Source organism: Carcharhinus amblyrhynchos, chromosome 17 (genome assembly GCF_965287045.1).
Source record: "Carcharhinus amblyrhynchos chromosome 17, sCarAmb.v2.hapA, whole genome shotgun sequence".
Taxonomy (NCBI): domain Eukaryota; kingdom Metazoa; phylum Chordata; class Chondrichthyes; order Carcharhiniformes; family Carcharhinidae; genus Carcharhinus; species Carcharhinus amblyrhynchos.
In genome coordinates, this window is record NC_137340.1 from 50,013,335 (window position 1) to 50,031,226 (window position 17,892).

Here is a 17,892-nt window from a genome sequence, read left to right on the forward strand (position 1 = left end):
TCAAGAAACAGTTGCAGGCAGAATACAGCAAACGCTATGGGCCCTGACAATATTGAGGCAATTGTACAAAAGACTTGTAATTCATAACTTGCTGTATTCTGAGCCAAGTGGGTCCAGTGCAACTACAACACTGGCATCTAACGAGCAATGGGGAAAATTGCACAAGTATGCTGTACACAAGAAATAGGACAAATTCAACCCAGCGAATTACCGCCCCACCAATCTACTCACAGTCATCAACAAAGTGAAGAAGGGGGTCACCAACAGTGCTATCAAGCGGCACTTGCTCAGCAATAACCTGCTCACTGCCGCTCAGTTGGGGTTCCACCAGGATCACAGCTCCTGACCTCATCACAGTCTCAGTTCAGACATGAACTAGGGGCTGAATGCCAAAGCTGAAGTGAGAGCGATTGCCCATGACATCAAGGCAGCATTTGACAAGAGTGTGGCATCAAGGAGCCCCAGCAAAACTAAAATCAATGGGAATCAGAGGGAAAGCTCTTCATTGTTCAGAGTCATATCTGGCACAAAAAAGATGGTTATGGTGATTAGAGGTCGATCATCTCAGTTCCAGGACATCACTGCAGGAGTCCCTCGGGGTAGTGTCCTCGACCCAACCATCTTCAATTGCTTCATCAAGGACTTCTTTCCATCAAAAAGTCAGAAACAGGGATGTTTGCTGATGATTGCACAATGTGCAGCACCATTCGTGACTCTTCAGATACTGAAACAGTCCATGTCCAAATGTAAAATGATGTGGACAATTTCCAGGTCTGGGCTGACAAGTGGCAAGTAATATTCATGTCACACAATTCAATAACCATCACCGCTTGACATCCAATGGCATTACTATTGATGAATCCGCTCTATCAACATCCTGGGGTTGAACAGAAACTGAACTGGACTAACCACATAAATTTGATGGCTACAAGAGCAGGTCAAAGGCTAGGGAATCCTGTGGCATAGGGAATCCTGTGGCAAGTAACTAACCTCCTAGCCCCCTAAACCCAGGCTACTTTGGACTACAAGGCACAAGTCAGGAGTGTAATGGAATACTCCCCACTTGCCTGGATGAGTGCAGCTCCAACAACATTCAAGAAGCTCAACACTATACAGGACAGAGCAACCCACTTGATAAATGCCCCCTCTACAAACACGCAATCCCTCTACCACAGTTGAACAGTGGCAACGATAAGTACCATCTACAGATGCACTGCAAGAGCTCACCAAGGTTCCTCAGGAAGCACCTTCCAAATGCACAACTACTACCATCTAGATTCTAGAAAGACAAGAACAACAGGTGCCTGGGAACACCACCACCACCTGGAAATTCCCCCCAGGCCACTCATCCTGAGTTGGAAATATATTGCCATTCCTTCACTTTTGCTGGGTTGAGAAAGCAGCTCACCATCATCTTCTCAAGGGCAGCTAGGGATGGGCAATAAATGCTGGTCTAGCCAGCGCCTCCCACATCCTGTAAATGACTAAATAAAAATAAATGAATAAATAAATCGACAGCAGGAGAGGAGTCACAAATGAGAAGGGCCAACGAGGAAGAGATCAGGGGCAAACTATGGACACCACGGCGTCTTCAACTGGTTCAGTAGAATCACAACGGTTGTGGAAAACATCCCAAAAGTTTGCAGAAAAATTTTGCCTCTGCCTGAGAAATGAGGTGGCATAAGGCTGGATGTCAGTAGGTTTTAACTGAATATGGATGGAAGTTATATTTCCCATAAGAATATAACTTTAGTAAGAGGCAGGAGTGGGTCATACAGCCTATCAAACCAGATCCACTTTTCCACTAAATCGTGGTTGATCTTTCCTGCACAGTCCACTTATTCCTTGATTCCTTTAAATGTCCAAAGCAACTATCAAACTCAATCCTGAGAATGTTTGATGCTGGAGCATTTTTGCAGCTCTCTGGGATAGAGAATTCTGAAGATTCACAAGCCTTTGAGTGAAAAAATTATGTATTTCAATTTTAAATGACTGACCTCTTATCCTGAGGCAATATCCCATGGTTTCAGATTCACCAGTCAGTGGGTAACAACCACTCAGCAACTGCCCTATCAAGCCTTCTCAGAATCATAAAAGTCACAATGATATTATTAACATCAATTTATTAAAAATATCTGCTGGCAGGAAAATAACAGCAGGAGGAATCCCTGTGAAGGAGAATATATGTTGTGATCAAGGTTCAAACATGAGTAAACAACATGTTAACTGGTTTCCCCATTCCCCTCCCAACTAGAAATTATTTTCTTCCTATCTCCTCAACTCATGCTGGTGCCTCAACTGAACCAGTCCAAACATGAGCGGAGAATCCTTCAAAGCAAGGTAATTGGGGACCATCAAGACTGAGCTTAATCCTGCCCTCAAATGAACAATTTCCCTCAGGACTCAAGGATTCTTGGACCTCAGAATTCTTGTTGCTTTTTCCATGTACTTGTAAGAATGCTGAAAATAACTATTTAGCACCTAATACCAACCAGACTGTGTTTCCTCAGGGCAAAGAGAGAGAGACAGAGAGGTGGTTGGGGTTTTCCTGGTTTCTATTATTCAATTCAAAGCTGAATAGTGCATTCATCATCAAAGTCTTCGAGCAAACGAGAACCCACATGATAGATGGATGAACCTGTTGTTTGTAACAACCAGAGAAATACTGGCTTTGAATCAACAGGATTTGAACTTCCACCACACATAGCGCCTCACCTACAAATGGGGGCTGAAAGAGAGCATCAAAACGTTCAACAGAAGAAAATAACCTTTGAGATCCCAAACCAAACGCACAAGTCAGTTACTAAATTATCTTGACCTTGGAACAGCACATGATTCAATGTGCGTGAGACCTCTAAGGTGCTAATGTTTTCTCCTGTATCATGTAACAAAACTGCACTGTAACTACACAGAATTCACATTTTAAGAACATAAGAAATAGGAGCAGGAGTAGGCCATCTAGCCCCTCGAGCCTGCCCCGCCATTCAATAAGATCATGGCTGATCTGTCGTGGCTCAGTTCCACATTCCCGCCCTCTCCCCATAACCCTTAATCCCCTTGCCTATCAAAAACCTATCATCCCGCGTCTTAAATATATTTACCGAGGCAGCCTCCATCACTTCAACGGGCAGAGAATTCCAGAGATTCACCACCCTTTGAGTGAAGAAGTTCCTCCTCAAATCCGTTCTAAACCGCCCCCCCTTTATCTTGAGGCTGTGCCCCCTAGTCCTACTGTCCTTTCTGAGCGGGAAGAGCCTCTCCACCTCTATCCTATCCATCCCATTCATCATCTTATATGTCTCAATGAGATCTCCCCTCATTCTTCTAAACTCTAACGAGTACAAGCCTAGTTTACTCAGCCTCTCCTCATAGTTCAACCCCCTCAACTCCGATATCAGCCTAGTAAACCTCCTTTGCACTCCCTCCAAGGCCAAAATATCCTTGCGTTAGTGCGGCGACCAAAACTGCACACAGTACTCCAGCTGCAGCCTCACCAGTGCCCTGTATTGCTGCAGCAAGACCTCCCTACTTTTATATTAAATCCCCCTCACTATGAAGGCCAGCATCCCATTTGCCTTCCTGACCACCTGCTGCACCTGCAGACTGGGTTTTTGCGACTCATGCACAAGGACCCCGAGGTCCCTCTGCACCGTCGCATGCTGCAGTTTTTTGCCATGTAAGTAATAATCCTTCCTACCATTATTCCTACCAAAGTGGACAACCTCACATCTGCCAACATTAAATTCCATTTGCCAGTTTCATTTGCAGATACATGGATTTGGGCCTGTGTCTGTGGGCATTTGCGCATTCTCCCTGTGGTTGAGTGGGTTTCCTCCGGGCGCTCCGGTTTCCTCCCACACCCCAAAGATGCACTCTTAGGCTGACTGGTGTACCAAATTGACACTCTTCTCCCCTGAATCTGGCTACATTAGGGGTTCCACTCACATACACACAGGGCGGGGTAGGTGTGGGAAGATGCGGCGGCGCGGGCTCGTTGGGCCGAAGGGCCTGTTTCCCGTGCTGGGATGTTCTTTGTTCTTTCTTTGTTCCTGGCCCATTCGCCCAGCCTATCTAGATCCTTCTGCAGACTCTCCACACCCTCCGCACAATTTGCCATTCCACCAATCTTGGTGTCATCAGCAAATTTCGACACCATACACTCGGTTCCCTCCTCCAGATCATCTATATAAATGGTAAATAGCTGAGGCCCCAGCACCGACCCCTGGGGCACTCCACTAGTCACCAACCGCCAATCTGAATAGCACCCATTGACCCCCACACTCTGCCTCCTATTTGACAGCCAATCCTCTATCCACGCTAACACCCTACCCCCAACTCCATGCCCCCTTACCTTCTGTCATAACCTCCTGTGAGGCATCTTATCAAACGCCTTCTGAAAATCAAGAAACACCACATCCACCGGCTTTCCTCTATCCACCGCCCTAGACACATCCTCATAGAACTCCAATAAATTCGTCAGACACGACTTTCCCTTAACAAAACCGTGCTGCGTCTGCTCTATCAATTTTACTTTACTGAATGATATTTTATACAGAAGTACACAAGCTATGATGTTAACAACACAGCTCCGATGGGTTGGAAGGCTAGCAGAGAGAGGATTACAGATCTACTACAACTGGACCAAGAAGAATTCTTGATAAAAGATGTGGCAATTTTTAGTGCTACGGGAGCATAATATATTTTGGATATTACGAATATAATTTTTCTAAGAGCACAAGGTCTGAACTTTGTTAGACCATTGTTTTGAATGGTACTGGCCAAACAATCACCTTACCTGCAGATAGGGAAACTTTATCTGATGCTATCTAAAAAGCATTCAATTGCACTGTGCAGCCCTGGGACACCAATCTCCAGGTTAGTCATTTGTAGAACACCATAAGAACAGAAATATATATTCAATGTTTTCTTCTAATCAGCTCAAAATGTACAAGTAGCTTTCCATCAGGGGAGTTTAGAAACAGCATGAAAAGAATAAAAATACTTCATTTCAACAACTCACCATGTCTCTCACAATCATCAAACCTAACTTGTCTGCAACCTAACTTGGCCATTAACATGGGACAACCACCAGAATTCAATGCTGATGTTTGAAATAACAAAAACATTTTCTTACATCAAGAAGTCTTGCACCAAGTTTGAAACCTTCCAATTTCTTCTAACCTTATGAAAAGGAACTTGCATTCACACATAAATCAGCAAAAATTGCAATCCATCTAGTGTGATCAGCTACTACCTTTGTATCCATTAGAAAAGATGGGTTATTAAACATACTCTGCACTTTTCCAAATGACATGCAGTACTGTCAATTCACAACAACCCATTTTCTTTTGCAAAGTTTCTAAATATAGTTCAGCTATATTCAAAATGTATTCTTTAATTACTCATGATAGCAGATGTGATGCAAATTTCAGTCCAATGGTGGATCAACACGTGGATCACATCTTAAGGATTATATAACATAGCCACACGTCTGCTTTGTGTCTTATCCCCATCTTGTTCACAAAAAGAATCAAAGTGATATAAATTGCAGCATCTTCAGCATTGTAATTCAACAGCTTCCTTGGCTCGAATGTTGAGAACCAAGAGCATAGTCTCAAAATAAGGGGAAGGCCATTTAAAAGTGAGATGAGGTGAAATTTCTTCACTCAAGAGGGTAGTAAATTTTTGGAATTCTCTACCCCGGGAGACTGTGGAAACTCAATCACGGAACTTATTTGTGACAGAAATCAGTAGGTTTCTGGATAGCAATATCAAGGGTTACAGAAATAGTGTGGAAACGAGACACTGAAGTAGTTGATCAGCCATGGTCTAACTGAATGGCAATGCAGGATAGACAGGTTGCATGGCTTGGCCCTTTTCTACAAAGAACAGTACAGCACAGGAACAAGGGCTTCAGTCTACCAAGTCTGTGCCGACACAGATGCCTTGCTAATATTTTGTTGCCTCTACATGGACCATATCCCTCTTTTCGCTGTCTATTCATGTATCTATCCAGCTGCCTCTTGAATGCTGTTATAGAATCTCCTTCCACCACTTCCTCTGGCAGCTTGTTCCAGGCATTCACCACCCCGTGTGTGAAAAACTTGCCCCTTATATCTCTTTGACTTGCCCCCTCACACTCTTAACCTACGCCCCTGAGAAAAAGACTGACTGTCCACTCTATTCAAGCCTGTCATAATCTTGTAAACCTCCATCAGGTCCCCCCTCAATCTCTGATGTGCCAATGAAAACAATCCAAGTTTGTTCAACCTTTCTTCATAGTCCATATCCTCCAAACCATGCAATATCCTGGTAAATCTCTTCTGCACCCTTTCCAATGCAACAACATCTTCCGGTAATGTGGCGACCAGAATTGTACACAATACTCCAAATGCAGCACACTGGAACACTGAACAACTTTTTAAATTCCTTCTCTTTTCCCAAAGACAGAAATCCGTCAAGCCAAAAATAAAGCTGATTTCCTCTAGCAAATGTCTGACTCCCCAAAGCCTGTCCACCATTCACAAGACATGTCAGGAGTGTGATGGAATACTCTTCACTTTACTGGATGAGTGCAGCTCCAACAATACTCAAGGAGCTCAACATCATCCAAGACAAAACAGCTCGCTTGATTGGTACCCCATTCACTACCTCCATCATTAGTACAGTAGCAGCTATGTGCACCAACTACAAGATGCACTGCAGAAACCAAGGCGGCAGCACCTTCTAAGCCAGTGATTACTGCCATCTAGGACAAGGTTAATAGTAGCATGGGGACACCTACCTACAAGTTTCCCTGCAAGTACATACCATCCTGACTTGGAACTATATCAACGTCCTTTCATTGTTGCTGGGTCAACAATGTGTGTGCCACCAGTCATTAACAGATCAGATCAGAACAGATCTTTCCACTTTAATACCTCATCCCAGAGGTGAGAGAAGTTGCCAATTATTCAGCCCTGAAAAAGTTTATTCGGAGTCATTGTCTTGTTGCGAACATCTTGAAAAAGGTGTTAGGACACCTCAATCTGATAATGTGATGGACACAATTAGCCGTTTAAAGTAAAGTTTATTTATTAGCCACAAGGAAGGCTTACATTAACAATGCAATGAAGTTACTGTGAAATTCCCCTAATCACAACATTCCGGCGTCTGTACGGGTCAACGCACCTGACCAGCGTGTCTTTCGGACTGTGGGAGGAAACCGGAGCACCCGAAGGAAACCCACAGGCATGGGGAGAACGTGCAAACTCCATACAGACAATGCCCCAAGCTGGGAATCGAACTCGGGTCCCTGTGCTGTGAGGCAACAGTGCCACCATGCCTCATGTTTACGTACGCATAAAGAAAATTAAAAACAAAAGCTTTATCACATTAACATTAAGGCACTGAGGTTTATGTTGACTCAGTGTTAAGGAGAGTTGGATCAAGACGACAATCTGCTTCTTGTAGTTACCATGCACAGAATACGCTTCACACTAATAAGCTTTAAAGCAAGGCAATGCACTTATTGTTCAATATTCTCAACATTCATCACTACAATTGTTCTCATTGGTACTTCACTGCTATAAATTGCTCTCTTCAGACTCAATTCAACTTTGTAAAGACTAAATCTATCTTACTGTTGGGAGTATTTCCACAAACTCTCTCACTCATTACACTTTACTGAAAAAAGCAATGACAACAATAAAGGGAAAAGTACATAAAACTGTGAAGGTTTTAAAAACACAAGCCACTGGTAATACACAACAGGCCCATCAGAATTCATCGACATAAGGTGATGTTTTTTCCACAGTAGAGATCCTTGCCAGTTTCTGGTAAAGTCTCTGGACAGAACATCAACATTTCTTTACACACACTGAAAAGAACTTCTTTAAGGGTTCAATGACAAAATGTGTCTTTAAAATTAAGATGCCCCAATTCCAATGCAGCAAAGCAAGTTGATCTTTATACTGACAATGGAGAAGTGACAATTGCCCAACATTTTATCATCAACCCCCCCCTCATTTCCCACCCCCTCAACACAACCGCATCCCCCCCTCCCCCCCACCACCCCCCCTTCCCCCAACTTCCCAGTGTCACTTTGCTGACAAATTCTAGGGATTGCTAAATATTTTTAAGACGCGGGTTGATGGGTTTTTGATAGGAGAGGGGATTAAGGGTTATGGGGAGAGGGTGGGAAAGTGGAACTGAGCAGCGACAGATCAGCCATGATCTTATTGAATGGCAGGGCAGGCTCGAAGGGCTGGATGGCCTACTCCTGCTCCTATTTCTTATGTTCTTATGTTCTAATTCTCAAATCAGACTCAGACCCAAACCTGTCTGAGCCTGCTCCTGATATATCCTTCCACCCTGGGGTTTCCATTGTGCTCATCTCCTTAGTAAGAAGTCTCACGACACCAGGTCAGAGTCCAACCAGTTTATTGGTTAATAAATATCATATAATAATAATAAATATTATTTATATATAAATATAATAAATATTAGTCAATTAACTGGTTGGACTCTAATCTGGTGTTGTGAGACTTCTTACTGTGTTTACCCCAGTCCAACACTGGCATCTCTTCCTCATCTCCTTCCACAGAGTTTACCCGAGTATATCTGCTACCCCCATCCAGGCTCCCAGAGGTTGCCACAGACACTGATAGTCCATTACTGCCCACCAGTTGCTGAAATCCATTATCTAACGCTGGAAACACCATTCCCAGAAGATCATCTCTGACACTGTAATCCAAACACTGAAATTCCAACCCCAAAGATGGCCCACCCAGTTCAACACCCTCTGCCCATGGTGCCCCCCCCCCCCACCCCCCACCCCCCGCCCCGGGGTGCTCCTGCACACTGTCACCCCCACCCGCCCCGGGGTGCTCCTGCACACTGTCACCCCCACCCGCCCCGGGGTGCTCCTGCACACTGTCACCCCCACCCGCCCCGGGGTGCTCCTGCACACTGTCACCCCCACCCGCCCCGGGGTGCTCCTGCACACTGTCACCCCCACCCGCCCCGGGGTGCTCCTGCACACTGTCACCCCCACCCGCCCCGGGGTGCTCCTGCACACTGTCACCCCCACCCGCCCCGGGGTGCTCCTGCACACTGTCACCCCCACCCGCCCCGGGGTGCTCCTGCACACTGTCACCCCCACCCGCCCCGGGGTGCTCCTGCACACTGTCACCCCCACCCGCCCCGGGGTGCTCCTGCACACTGTCACCCCCACCCGCCCCGGGGTGCTCCTGCACACTGTCACCCCCACCCGCCCCGGGGTGCTCCTGCACACTGTCACCCCCACCCGCCCCGGGGTGCTCCTGCACACTGTCACCCCCACCCGCCCCGGGGTGCTCCTGCACACTGTCACCCCCACCCGCCCCGGGGTGCTCCTGCACACTGTCACCCCCACCCGCCCCGGGGTGCTCCTGCACACTGTCACCCCCACCCGCCCCGGGGTGCTCCTGCACACTGTCACCCCCACCCGCCCCGGGGTGCTCCTGCACACTGTCACCCCCACCCGCCCCGGGGTGCTCCTGCACACTGTCACCCCCACCCGCCCCGGGGTGCTCCTGCACACTGTCACCCCCACCCGCCCCGGGGTGCTCCTGCACACTGTCACCCCCACCCGCCCCGGGGTGCTCCTGCACACTGTCACCCCCACCCGCCCCGGGGTGCTCCTGCACACTGTCACCCCGGCCCCCCACCCCAGGATGTTCCGGCACTATCACCCTCAACCCCCACCCCAGGGTGCTCTGGCACTGTCACCCCCACCCACCCCAGGGTGCTCCGGCACTGTCACCCCCACCCACCCCAGGGTGCTCCGGCACTGTCACCGCCCTCCATCCCAAGGTGCTCCGGCACTGACACCCTCCCAGCCCAGGGTGCTCCTGCACACTGTCACCCCGGCCCCCCACCCCAGGATGTTCCAGCACTATCACCCTCAACCCCCACCCCAACCCCAACCCCCACCCCTACCCCTACCCCTACCCCTACCCCAGGGTGCTCCGGCACTGTCATCTCCCCACCCCAGGGTGCTCCTGAACTGTTACCCCCTCCCACCGCAGGGTGCTCCAGCACTGTCTCCTCCTCCCCAGGTTCCCCAGTCAGAGAGACACACACACACACACATCAGCAATGGGCCTGCCCTCCATTACCTACCCCCTCCTCCGGCCTCCTGTCTCCCGGCAGCAGCTCGAGCGCACCGACCGCCTCACGTCATCACGCAGCTGCCGCACTCGCCCTGACGTCATTTCGCAGGCAGCGCGCCTGGCGCGGGGTATGCTGGGAGTTGTAGTTCAGTCCCTGCCCAGAATGTGGCTGGTGGGATGGGGACATCAGAGCAGCACCATCCACATTGCCTGGGGATATGTGAATGCATTCCATCCTTTGGATCAGGAAGGAGCACACTGATAGCAGCAGCCTGGGCTGGAGTGGGACAATGTTATAGCAACATGGAATGCAGGACATTATTTGGGTCACCCTGGGGTGGAGGAGGACAATGTTTGAAGCACTCTGGGGTTGATGTAGCAGAGCTGGAGCACCCTGTGGTGGTAGGAACAATACTGCAACACCCTAGGCTGGAGAACAGTGCTTGAAGGGGGACTGCGTTACAGCAACTTGGGATGCAGGCCAATATTTGGATCACCCTGGGGTGGGGACAGAGCTGAAGCACCCTGCAATAGCCTCAGATGGGGAACTTAGCTTGGAGCACTCTGGGGTGGACGGGGACAGAGCTTGGAGCAGCCGAGGATAGGGAACTGTGCTTGGAGCACCCTGCGGTGGAGCAGGATAGAGCTTGCAGCATCTTGGGGTGGGTCAGAACAATACTGCAACACCTTGGGATGGAGGAGGACAATGTTTGGAACATCCTGGGGTGGATATGGGCAGAGCTGGAGCATCCTGCGGTGGATAAGAACAATACTGCAACATCCTAGGTTGGGGGACAGAACTTGGAGCATCCTGGGGTGGAGGGGGACCATGCTGGAGCACCCTGGAGTGGGGTGTTCTGCTGATATTTGACTCAAAATTAACTCCATTTTCTTCTCCACAGATGCTGCCTGTGAAGAGGACCTCCTGAGCATTTCCGGCTGTTTCTGTTTCTTCCTTGTTCTCTTTAACACACGCAGAGGAGAAAATCCCATGGCATTATTTGAAGAAGAACAGGGGAATTTCACCTCAGGGGCAAATTTTTATCTTGCGGCTAACATAATCAAAACACAACTAAACATCGACAAAACGCAAGCTAAAATCAACACAGCTAATGTCATAACTAGAATTCCGACAGTGTAGGAGGGGCCATTCAGCACATTGACCCTGCACCAACAACAGTCCCACCCAGGCCCTATCCCTGGAGCCCCATGTATTTAACCTACTAATCCCCCAGACACTAAGGGTCAATTCAGCATGGCCAATCAACCTAACCTGCGCATCTTGGACTGTGAGAGGAAACCGAAGCACTTGCAGGAAACTCATGCAGACACGGGGAGGACATGCAAACTCCACACAGGCAGTGACCTGAGGCCAGAATTGAACCTGGGTCCCTGGCAGTGTGAGGCAGCAGTGCTAACCACTGTGCCACCGTGTCACCCCACTAACTAACTTTACCAAAACACAATTATCACCACCAAAACACAACCAACATCACCAAAACCCAACCAAACATCACCACAACACAGCTCAACATCACCAAAACATAACCTGGTCATTAACGCATTGCTGTTTGTCACAGCTTGCTTTGTGCAAATCGGTTGTTGTCTTTCTCATATTCATTACATTAGCTCAAGCTGTCACATTTACAGTCAAGGATCTCCTTTTAAAGAGGATAAACTATTGTACTGTAGTGAATGTCACCAGTCTGTCGGAGAAATCTCTCACAAACAGCAAAGCGCTGATCAAGAATGTTTTAGCAATCATCTACCTTTGAACTCAAGTCCTATGTTTCTGCGATGTTGGATGAGGGATAAATATTGGTATCAGGACACCACTGAGAACTCACCCATCCTTCCTCTGATATGGCTATGAGTTCTTTACATGTACCCTAGAGGACAGATCAGAAAGATATTTCCTATATTGCAATATTAACTAGACTTCAAAATTACTTCATTGGCTGTAACTCGCTTTTGGATAGCCATGGCTGTGAAAGGTGCAATAAAAATGGAGACCTTTCATTATTTCAAAGCTGTTCATAGAGGTTCACAGCATGGAAACAGGCTCTTTGGCACAACTTGTCCATGCCACCCTTTTTTTTAAATACTAAGCTAATCCTAATTGCCTGCATTTGGCCCATATTCCTCTGCACCCATTGTACCCGTGTAACTATCTAAATGCTTTTAAAAAATCAAAATTGTACCCGTCTCTACTACTACCTCTAGCAGCTTGTTCCGGACACTCACAACCGTCTGTATGAAAAAATTGCCCCTCTGGACACTTTTGTAGCTCTCCCTCTCACCTTAAACCTATGCCCTCTAGTTTTAGACCCCCCTATCTTTGGAAAAAGATATTGATTATCTAGCTGATCTGTGCCCCTCATTAAGAACATAAGAACATAAGAACATAAGAAATAGGAGCAGGAGTAGGCCATCTAGCCCTTTGAGCCTGCCCCGCCATTCAATAAGATCATGGCTGATCTGTTGTGGCTCAGTTCCACTTTCCTGCCCTCTCCCCATAACCCTTAATCCCCTCTCTTATCAAGAACCCATCAACCCGCTTCTTAAAAATATTTAGCGAGGCAGCCTCCACCACTTCAACGGGCAGAGAATTCCAGAGATTCACCACCCTTTGAGTGAAGAAGTTCCTCCTCAACTCCGTTCTAAACCGCCTCCCCTTTATCTTGAGGCTGTGCCCCCTAGTCCTACTGTCTTTTTTGAGCGGGAAGAGTCTCTCCACCTCTATCCTATCCATCCCATTCATCATCTTATACGTCTCAATGAGATCTCCCCTCATTCTTCTAAACTCTAACGAGTACAAGCCTAGTTTATTCAGCCTCTCCTCATAGCTCAATCCCCTCAACTCCGGTATCAGCCTAGTAAACCTCCTCTGCACTCCCTCCAGGGCCAAAATATCCTTGCGCAGGTGCGGCGCCCAAAACTGCACACAGTACTCCAGCTGCGGCCTCACCAATGCCCTATACAGCTACAGCAAGACCTCCCTACTTTTATATTCAATCCCCCTCGCTATGAAGGCCAGCATCCCATTCGCCTTCCTGACCACCTGCTGCACCTGCAAGCTGGGTTTTTGCGACTCATGCACAAGGACCCCGAGGTCCCTATAGACCTCTATAAGATCACCCCTCAGCCTCCTACGCTCCAGAGAAAGAAGTCCCAGTCTATCCAGTGTCTCCTTCTAACTCAATCCATCAAGTCCCGGTAGCATCCTAGTAAATCTTTTCTGCACTCTTTCTAGTTTAATAATATCCTTTCTATAATAGAATGACCAGAATTGCACACAGTATTCCAAGTGTGGCCTTACCAATGTCTTGTACAACGTCAACAAGACATTCTAACTCATGTATTCAATGTTCTGACCGATGAAGCCAAGCATGCCAAGTGCTTTCTTCACCACTCTGTCCATCTGTGACTCCACTTTCAAGGAGCTATGAACATGTACCCTTCGATCTCTTTGTTCTGTAACACTCCCCAATGCCCTACCATTAACTGAGTAAGTCCTGCCCTGGTTCAATCTACCAAAATGCATCAGCTCGCATTTGTCTAAATTAAACTCCATCTCTGACAATGCCATCCTCCTTCAGTGCCACACAAACCTGTATTACCCTGGACAATGTATACAACTCATTGCAAATGTAAATTAAATCAAAGTATCACATAAAATCAAGAGGTGGTGCTTGAACCTTACAGATTAAGAGGCAATTAGCTGATGAGCATTGTGATGCTCCATTGATTAACCATGTTTATTTGACAGTACATTTTAGTACATTGTTATGAATGGGAAATTTTCCTTTGAAAGATGCTAAAGGGGCAGGGGTGCTGAGGTTGGTTCAGAAGAGCATTGCTGTGCTAAAAAACCAGAGGGTTCAAGAACTGAAGCAATTTAACTAGAGCTAAGGAAGAAAATGGGTGCATTTACATTGCTCGGTGTAGTCTGCAGACCACCAGTTAATGAGAAGGATGTAGAAGTACAAATCTGCAGGGAAATCACAGAGAGACCCATACATTATAGAGTAGTTATAATGTGGGAATTTGATTTACCTGAATGTAGACTGGGACAGTGGTCGTGTAACAAGGTGGAAAAGGGCAAAAAGTCCTAGATTGTGTCCAGGAGAATTTTACTACAGTAATGTGTCCAATCCAACAAGAAATTATGAACTGTTGGATTTGGTTCTTAGCCCTGTTCATTTCCAGGTAGGTCAAGTGTCAGGAGACGGTGAGCAGCACAGTGGCACAGTGCTTAGCGCTGCTGCCTCACAGTGCCAGGGACCCGGGTTCAATTCCGGCCTCGGGTCACTGTCTGTGCGGAGTTTGCACATTCTCTCCATGCCTGTGTGCATTCCCTCTGGGTGCTCCAGTTTCCTCCCACAGTCCAAAGATGTGCTGGTTAGGTGGATTGGCCATGGTAAATTGCCTCTTAGTGTCAGGGGGATTAGCAGGGTAAATATATGGGGTTATGGGAATAGTGCCTGGATGGGATTGTGGTCAGTGCACATTCAGTGGGCTGAATGACCTCCTTCTGCACTGTAGGGATTCTATGAGACAGTGACCATTGTATTGTAAGGTCTAGGACGATGATAGAAATGGAAAATAGGAAGCCAGAATAAAAATAATTAACTGGGACAGAACCGACTTCAATGAGATAAGAACGGAACTAAACCGGTTAGACTGGAATGAAAGGTCAGTGAGGAAAAAGCGCAGCTGAGCAATGGGCTACCTTCAAAACGGAAATGGTCTGAACACGGTCCATGTATATTCCCTTAATAGAACAAGGTAGGACAAACCAATCCAGAGCTCCCTGGGTGAAAAAGCAGATAGAAATTAAGGGAAAAAAGAGTTTTATGATGGGCATCAGATAGAAAACACAAGCTGTAAACAGGAATGTGGAAGGTTTAGAGGGGAGGGGAAAAGCACATTGGAGAAGCTGTGAGGGATTATGGCAAGAGACTGGCAGCCAACAAAAAGGGGAATCTCAGTTTTCCTCAGGCATATAAATCATAAAAAGCTGGTAACGGGAGGATTAGGGCTGATTAGGGACCTAAAAAGGAATTTACACCTGGTATCTGGGGGCATGGCTGAGGTATTAAATGAATACTTTGCATCCATCTTTATCAAGGAGGCAGATGCTACCCAGGACATGGTGACAGGCAAGGAAACTCTGTCCCTAGAAGGGTTCAAAATTGATGAGGGAATAACTGTTGAATAGACTGTCGGTGGTGAAATTCAGTAAGAAGCTCACAACACCAGGTTACAGTCCAAAAGGTTTATTTGGTCGCATGTGTTTTTGGAGCACTGCTCCTTCATCAGGTGAGTGGAGAGTTGAGTTCACAAACAGGACATATATAGACACGGACTCAATTGCAAAGTAATGGTTGGAATGTGACAGGTAACAGGTAATCAAGTCTTTACAGCTACAGAAAATGTGAGTGGAAAGAGGGTTAAGCACAGGTTAAATAGGTGTGAATTGCCTCTATTAAGGGAATATACACAGACCATGTCTGGACCATTTCTGTTTTGAAGGTAGCCCATTGCTCAGCTTCAACTTTTTCTCGCTGACAGTTAGTGAGATTTTGCAAGCCCAGGCCAAATGGTGGGGGTTACACATCGTGTGACATGAACACAAGATCCTGGTTGAGGCCATCCTCATGTATTGGCTATCACTTTCTGCTCAACAATTCTGCATTGTCATGTCCACCTTGGAGAATGCTAATCCGAAAATCGGAGACTGAATGCCCTTGACTGCTGAAGTGTTCCCCGACTGGAAGGGGACACTTCTGCCTGGTGATTGTCCAGCAGTGTCCATTCATCCATTGCCGTAGCGTCTGCATGATCTCGCCGATGTACCGTGCCTTAGGACATCTTTTCCTGCAGCGTATGAGGTAGACAATGTTGACCGAGTCGCAAGAGTATGTACTGTGTACCTGGTGGATGGTGTTCTCACGTGAGATGATGGCATCCGTGTCGATGACCCGACACATCTTGCAGAGGTTGCTGTGGCAGGTACTAAAATTTGACACTGGGACCAGATGAGATGCATCTGTAGAAATTGAAGGAAGTAAAAATGGAAACTGTAGGGGCTGTGTCCATAATCTTCCAGTATCCTGTAGACTCGGGAGGTGCCAGAGCACTGGAGAATTGCAAATGTTACTCCCTTATTCAAAGAAGTTTGTAAGGATAACCCCAGCAATTGCAGGCCAGTCAGTTCAACATCAGTGGTGGGGAAGATTCTAGAAACAATCATTCAGCATAGATTTAGTAGTCACATGGAAAAGTGTGAGTTGATTAGGGAGTGCCAGCGTGGAATTCTAAAAGGGAGATCATGATGAACTAACTTGCTAGAGTTTCTTGAGGAGGTAACAGAAAGATCGATGAGGGTAATGTGGTGTACATGGACTTTCAGAAAGTATTCGATCCAGAGCCACACAACAGACTTGTGAGCAAAGATACTGCTCACCTGTAACAACATGGATATAAAATAATAGGAAGCAGAGAGTAATGGTAAATGGTTGGAGGACGGTTTGTAGTGGTATTCCCTAGAGGTCAGTATTTGGATCAATGCTTTTCCTGATATATATTAATGATCTAGATCTTGGTGTGCAGGGGACAATTTCAAAGTTTTTGGGGGATACAAAACTTGAAAATGTTGTAAACTGTGAAGAGAACCTCACAAGGAATAGGCAAGTTGGCAGATGGGCAGTTCGATGCGGAAAAGTGTTAGATAGTGGATTTTGGTAGGAAGAACAAGGAAAGACAATACAAAATAAGAGGTAAAATTCTTAAAGGGATGCATGAGGAAAGGGACCTGCATGTATAAGCGCACAGATTATTGAAAGTGGGAGGACAGATGGAGAGAGTCTTAATAAGGTATCCTGGGCTTTACTAGTAGAGTAAAAAGTCTGACAACACCAACGCCGGCATATCCACATCATGACTTTACTAGTAGGGCATAGAGTTCAAGAGCAAGGAGGTTATACTGAACTTATACAAAACACTAGTTAGACTTCAGCTGGAATATTGTGTACAATTCTGGGCATCCACTATATAGGAAAGACATGAACGCATTGGAGAGAGTGCAGAAGAGGCTTACAAGAATAGTTCCAGGGATGAGAAACTTTAGTTATGAGGATAATTCAGAGAGGTTGGGACTATTTTCCTCGGAGAGAAGAAGGCTAAGAGGAGATTTGACAGAGATGTTCAAAATCATGAGGGGACTGGGCAGAGTAGATAGGGAGAAACTGCTCCCGTTCGTAAAAGGGTTGAGAATGAGAGGGCACAAATGCGAAGTGATTTGCAAAAAAAAGCAAATGTGATGTGATTTGCAAAAAAAGAAAATGTGATGTGCGAAAAATCATTTTAACACACTGAGTGGTACAGAGTCTGGAGTGTACTGTTTGGAAGTGTGGTGGAGGCAGGTTCAACCGAGGCATTCAAGAGGGCATTAGATGATTACTTGAATAGAAACAATGTGCCGGGGTTGTGGGGAAAAGGCAGGGTCGTGGCTGTAAGTCAAGATGCTCATTTGGAGACCCAGTGCAGACTCAATGGGCTGAATGGCCTCCTTCTGCATTGTAACAATTGTCTGATTTTGTGATGTACACTTGGCATTGGAGAGTATGTAACTTGGGTTTTGATCTGATAGGTAAAAAGATAGAGGTCGGAATTTTCCGGCTGTTTTCGCTGGTGGGATCTTCCAATCCTATCGCGAGTTTCCTGATTCCGTCACTGGCCAATGGCGGCGTGCCTC

At 46.7% G+C, this 17,892-nt stretch overlaps 1 protein-coding gene across 1 annotated transcript in view; it reads right to left on the minus strand.

Moving 5' to 3' along the window:
- Positions 1–10,199, minus strand: part of r3hcc1l (R3H domain and coiled-coil containing 1-like) — a 169,593-nt gene extending 159,394 nt beyond the window's left edge. Inside the window, exon 1 of the mRNA XM_080205928.1 lies at positions 10,144–10,199. The gene's annotated coding sequence lies outside the window, so the exon portion shown is untranslated. The remainder of the gene's footprint in view (positions 1–10,143) is intronic.
- Between the last annotated feature and the right edge of the window lie 7,693 nt (positions 10,200–17,892).